Genomic DNA, 6,402 nt, shown 5'->3' with positions numbered 1-6,402 from the left:
CCTGATCGCGCTCGGGTTACGCTGTGTGCACAGCCGCCTGATCGCGCTTGGGGTACGCTGTGTGCACAGCATCCTGATCGCGCTTGGGGTACGCTGTGTGCACAGCACCCTGATCGCGCTCGGGTTACGCTGTGTGCACAGCATCCTGATCGCGCTTGGGGTACGCTGTGTGCACAGCATCCTGATCGCACACGGGGTACGCTGTGTGCACAGCACCCTGATCGCGCTCGGGTTACGCTGTGTGCACAGCATCCTGATCGCGCATGCTCACTGCTCACCACCCGCTCCTGTCTTTCCCGTCGAGTGCTCGCGTCGGGTTCTCAGGCTGGTGAAGCACAGCCAGCCACAGGAAGAACCTAGAGCTAGGGAGGTCTTCTCAAGAAGAGAATTAAACCAGGGCGTGTTTCCGCATCTATGGGAATTCCATCGACGTCACAGCCCCAACGTGAGGACGTTCTCTCCTGGGGGAAGCGGGAACATCTGATTACAAACCACCTCTTTACAGGCGTCTGGCCATGACTGTGGACTCCAGCTTCCTCATTAGGGAAGACAAGGAGGGCGTTTATCTGGCGTTGTTAAAATGGGCGTTTCTGCATCTGCCTTTGTGCCCAAATGCAGGACTGGTCTGTGCTCTGGGGAAATTTACAGGTCAGATTGAGAGGCCAAATTTTCACATGGGAAATGAGCAGAAATGCGCAGGTAGCAAATGGCAGAGTCCCCAAACTATCCACTCGAAAAGCTCTCTCCATCACCGCAAAGACATCACCGAGTGCGCTTACAAATAGCATGCCAGAAGTAAGACCAACTTACTTCAAATACCAAATAGAAATCACTGCTCTCTCAAATGAAATAATAAATAATGCTGGTATGCCAGAGAAGTAAAACTCTTGTGTCTGGGCTCAAAATGACTGATGTGCACAATTTTAAGTGTATTTATCTACTACATATATGTATCGAGCGCCTACAAGGCAGCAGGCCACTTTCTAGGTGCCTGGGGTCCTCCGAAAACAGTTTAGAATCCCTGTCCCCAGGAGCCTTAGGTTATGGGGGGCAGGGGGGCGGGCAGAAAATAAATAAGCATGTTTTTAAAGTGAATGATCTCAGCAGGTGCTGAATGTTATGAACAATTAAAAAACAAAATGACCACAGCACAGAACATCCTAGGTACACGTGAATGTGTGAACATTCGTCAGCATGTGTGTCTGTGTTATGTGGTCCCTGAGGCTCAGAGAATGAACAGTAAGCCTGATTCCTGTGCAGACTTCTCCCTTGTCCATCCCTGAACCTTGATTTCCCTCCCACATCGACCTCACTCTCGGGGTGCCTCTCCAGCGGCCCTGGTGAGTGATGATTTGAGCCCGAACCTTCAAGTCATCCCACTGCATCTGTTCCAGCCATGACTACGTTTTGTTGAGTCTTCCTTGAACTAGCGTCATCATTCATAATAACGTTCTTTAAAGTCAAGGCCTTGGTTTTCCGTGCCTAGCCTGCTACAAGCTCCACGTCTTCAAAGGATAGCACCCCTTCCTGCAATTCCCTTTTGCCCACTGGAGCCAGACTGCTCTTTCTTTTTTTTTTTTTTTAAACATTTTATTAGGGGCTCATACAACTGTTATCCCAATCCATACACACATCAATTGTGTAAAGCGTATTTGTACATCATTTCTCAAAACATTTTCTCTCCATTTAAACCCCCGGCATTATGTCCTCATTTTTCCCCTCCCTCCCCGCTCCCCCCTCCCCCATCAGCCCTTGATAGTTTATAAATGGGTATTTTGTCATATCTTGCCCTGTCCGACGTCTCGCTTCATCCACTTTTCGGTTGTCTGTCCCCCAGGGAGGAGGTCACACACAGTTCCATGTAATCGGTTCCCTCTTTCCTACCCATTCTCCCTTTACCCTCCCTGTTTTGCCACTCACACCACTGGTCCTATAGGGCTCATCCATCCTGGATTCCCTGTATTTTCAGTTCCTATCTCAGACTGCTCTTTCTAAATGTTTATTGATTATGACTCTTAGCTGCTGAAAGTCCCATTTTAACAGGGGCAACCGTGTTATGGGATTAAGTCTGAGCTGCTTGGGATAACAGATGAAACCCACAACCTCTAGGCCTCTCCAGACCCCCCTTTCCTCCCGTCTGCAGCACACCTTAGATCCCAGGCACCTGCACCTCATTCTCTTGTGCCGGCCTTCACTCCTTCGCTCCTTACTTCAGCCCGGAAAGCCCTCACCGCCCTGCCACCACCTGTTGGTTCTCCCTCCAGGCACTTTGTGCCCTGTGACAGTACCACTGTGAAGCCCCTCACCCTTCAGTGACGGATTATCTTCCTCTTATGTGAGAGTCAGCAAACGGTGGCCTGACTATTTTGATAAATAAAAATTTCTAAGAATGACGCTGCATGCGTGGTTGGCCTGCTGGGGTGGCAGAGTTGAGTGTTGGCTGCAGAGACTGCGAGGCCTGCAGATCCTCATTTAGTTACTGCCTGGCCGTGGGTAGGCACAAGTTTGCCAGCCCTTTCTGTGTACGACTGCCACTCGCAATCAACGGTGCGATCCTGAAGTGCAGAGACAGGAACTGCTGACGTTCGAAACACATCACTGGTAAATGTAGAGAGGAGGGAGTTGTTCATGAGAAAATGAATGGGAGAAGACCTCAGTTCTGACCCTCACTTGTAAGAAAATACATAGGGCTGACCCACCCCACCCCCCACTTACCCACCCCACAAAGGAGACAGTTGAGCTAGAAGTCTCTCCTGGTTCTCCACATTGGCAATGGAGCTCTTTCCAGGAAAGTGGACAGGAAGGAGCACTGGGACAAACAAAGAAAACTCTTCCCAACTTGAAAGTGGCCCAGGAGTTCTAAAGTGACCCCAAAGAGGATGGGGGCAGTCTTGACGGGCTGTTCCTATGGGGTTTTTTCCCCACACCCCGAGTCACATCATCAAAAGACAAACAGATCAATAAAATAACAACCCACTTACAACTGATCTGCCACAGAGGGAGCCAGAGAAGGGGGCGGGGGGAAACCAGGCTGAGCAGTGAGGAATGGCCCCCCGGAAATGGCATTTCCTGCCGGTGCGAGGAGAGAAGGAAGCTGAGCCCAGTTCCCTTAGCTTCAGAAGCCTGACAACCTCAGGATGATCCCTCCAGCCCTCCTGGGAAGAGACCAGTGGAAGGCAGCCCTTGGTGACAAGGTCCCTGACTGAATCCCCCAGCAACAGGGGGATTTCTTCTGTGGTTTAAGGATTCAAATAGTTTTGTTTTCTGGGAGGGAAGGCTTGGAACTTCTGAAGTGGGAAGAGAGGGAAGATGGGAGGTGATTGCCAAGCAGTTATGAAAGTGTATTTGCCCTCCCCCCCCTCCATGGTAGGAATATGACCCCATAGTAAAATGAGAAAAAAACATTTTTTTCCATGAGCTCCAGTGTTTTCACTTTCTTCTATGGTATTGTCTTTTCAAATGACGAGGAAACGACTTAGCACAACTCAGACATATCAACGTGAAAATATAACCGCTTAAATATTACATGAGAAAATATTCCCTGAGACTGTTTTAGAACATGGTAATCAGGGTATCCAGCATTGTGTCTGCAGCTCTTCACGTCATACTGTTGACAGCTAAATCTCTCTCACACACACTTGACAAATACATAACGCTTACAGACCTTAAAGCCCTTATCGGAGTAGCTGCATCTGCCCTTGGCTTCCCAAAAGACCTTTGAAATTCACACATCGCAGGCTCAGATTCATGAGGAGCCAATCTGACATCCTGTTGGAAATCACCCACATATATGAAAACTTTCTGATAGGAGGCTATCACAACATTCACTTTAACACTTCCCCCCACCCCCGTGCCCACTCCACGTTATCCTTAGTAGCAGCAGAACATTGTCTATTTCTTTTGAACCATGTAACAGACTGATGACTTTCCACTTGACCCACACTCCTACCAGCCTATAACACCTTTACAACACTTAACAACTTCTACAATGGTAGCACTCAGAGTGTAAGTTGAAGATAAAATAAAATAGGAAAGGTACCAATGGTTAGATGCAGGATTCTTATTACAAACGTAGGTCAAAACTCCAGGTAACCGTGACATATCAAGTTGCTTCCTTCTTAAGGTAGTCCCACCCATAAAATGGTACCCCATAATACTTCCAGTGGCTGGATTTTCAGGAGATGACCAGGTCTTGCCTCCAAGAAGCTTTGGAGTGGACTAGAACACCGCACCTTTGGATCAGCAGCAGAGCACACGAACCCTTTGCACCCCTGAGCGGCTCCACCAGGAGCTAACTTACATGTAAATGTTTTTAATTTTCAACATCAGCATTGCTCTTCAAAGCATCTAGGTATCTATCAGCATTTTAAATAGAAGGTTTGCTCCCATTGAATAGCTTCATTCTAAATGTGCAAGCTCCAGACGGTCCATTTTCCCTTCCTGTTGTTCAGGAAGTTTGAGAACCTCAGGGCATTCAGTGCCCCCTGCTGTATGTAGGAGCCCTGGTGAAGGAATGGTTAAAACACTCACCTGCCAACCCAGAGTTGGAACCCACGCAGTGCTCTGGAAGAGCGAGGCAGCGAACTGCTTCCGTAGCGAGAGTCGGTCTTGGAAACCGTGGGCAGGTCTACCCTTGCCAGTCGTGCGGCTGCGAATGGGCATGGACTTGGCAGTCATAGATTTGGGTTTGTTTTTCTTCCTTCTTCGGTTGTAAGTGTTGAAAGCACGCTGGGTTGGATGTGGATTCTAGTGAGTTGAGCCCCAGGTCTGCTATTCACTGTCAGGGTCATTAGCTCGAAGAGTAAGTGGTGTGGTGGTGATTGCTAGCCACGAGGACAGCCCTCCAAAAGCCCCGGCCACTCCCATCGAGTGACAGCCTTGGAAACCCACAGGGGCCGCTCAGTCCTGTCCTAGAGGGTCACGATGCATCTGCATCAACTCGGTGTCTCTGAGACCTGAAATCGACTTCATTTACTACTGTTAAGGACTGAATATGCCAGTATGTATAAACAGATCAGAACAATGCTTTATAATCTGTAAGCAAACATTATCTAGTTTTAGTACTGATACACAGACTCACACACATACAGAGAACACATCTGTATATATGGATAGATGGGGGGAAAAATAAAAACAGCCAAACCCACTACCATTAAGTCAGTTACAACTTACAGCCACAGGACAGAGTAGAACTGCCCCTTTAGCTCTAAATCTTTCTGGAAGCAGAAAGCTTCATATTTCTCCCAGGGAGCGACTGGCGGAGTCAAACTGCTGACCCTGCGGTTAGTTGCCCACCACTGAAGCAGCTCTACCACCAGGGTTTTGTGGACAGAAAAATAAGTTATGCATCCAGAGTCCACATGTGAAATCCCCTTCACATCATCATCATCGTGGTGTTTCGTCTGGTCCCTCGGTTGACTCGCTGTGTGGCCGAGGATGAGCCGTGGAGAGTGAAATGTCAGGGCCGTGATTGCTGGGCAAACGAGAAGCCTGGGAATTGCACTTTAACAAAGAAAGCAAAGCCACAGGCAAATCTTTGCAGAATCCTTAGCACCAGTCTGCTGACCATGGACCCGACGGCGCGTCGTGTGTGATCACCTCTCGCTGAATTATCCGGTGGAGTTAATGTTGGAGAAGGACATCGAGGATGCCCGCGTTGGATTCCAATTTGAGTCTTTGGCACGGGTGGTCCAGGGCTCCCATTAATAACTGACAATGCGCTTTGTGTTCCCCCTGCGCAGTGGACAAGGATGAACATCTGTTGTACCAGTGAACGCATGAACACTCAGATTTCCTGCAGTGGACGTTTTTGTTGTGCCATTTTCACACGGTAGCTCTCCTCTGCTGATGTAGGGATGGCTGGCATTTTACATTGTCCCCATCAAACAGTGGTGACAGGCTTGCAGAGCTCTGCATGGAAACATCGATGAGGCTCCTGCAAAATGCCACAGAGCCCAGAGCACTAGTTCTAAAACAGGAGAATCTGTATGTAAATGTTTGCGGCTTGTGCTTACCGCCGTCCACTGTCTAAGTGAAGGAGCTTATTCCCACTGAAAGGTGGGCTGTGTCATTGCAATGAAATGATTTTTTAAAATGAGTCAAAAATGATGAATTGACCAGAATATGCTTTCCAGTCCGAAGAGCTTTCTAGAAACACATGCATCCATATTCTTAGATTCCATGTTTTCATTTTTAATGATCACAAGTGAAGAGGGGGTAGAATAGTACAAAATGGACGGGCCTAGCCAGTACACAGAACGATCAGGCTGTCAGTGGACGCATCCCTGGGAACATTCTGTGACAGTTGCCCTGTCTGTGAAGTGAGGAAGGAATGTCATCAGTTTGCCTTATCTGTGAGGCCGCGATGAAGCATTTGCCAGAACGTCACGTGGGACATGTTAT

The 6,402-nt window shown here is 48.4% G+C and overlaps 1 protein-coding gene across 8 annotated transcripts in view; it reads left to right on the top strand.

Annotated features, from left to right (window-relative positions):
• The window catches only part of ROBO1 (roundabout guidance receptor 1), a 1,092,383-nt gene that overhangs the window by 1,040,993 nt on the left and 44,988 nt on the right, over positions 1-6,402 (top strand). The window lies entirely within an intron of this gene.

The sequence above is a fragment of the Echinops telfairi genome, unplaced genomic scaffold, assembly GCF_000313985.2.
Source record: "Echinops telfairi isolate 266 unplaced genomic scaffold, ASM31398v2 ScPeMD7_6;HRSCAF=24_1, whole genome shotgun sequence".
In the NCBI taxonomy this organism is placed as follows: domain Eukaryota; kingdom Metazoa; phylum Chordata; class Mammalia; order Afrosoricida; family Tenrecidae; genus Echinops; species Echinops telfairi.
This window is presented reverse-complemented; position numbering and strand designations above follow the sequence as displayed.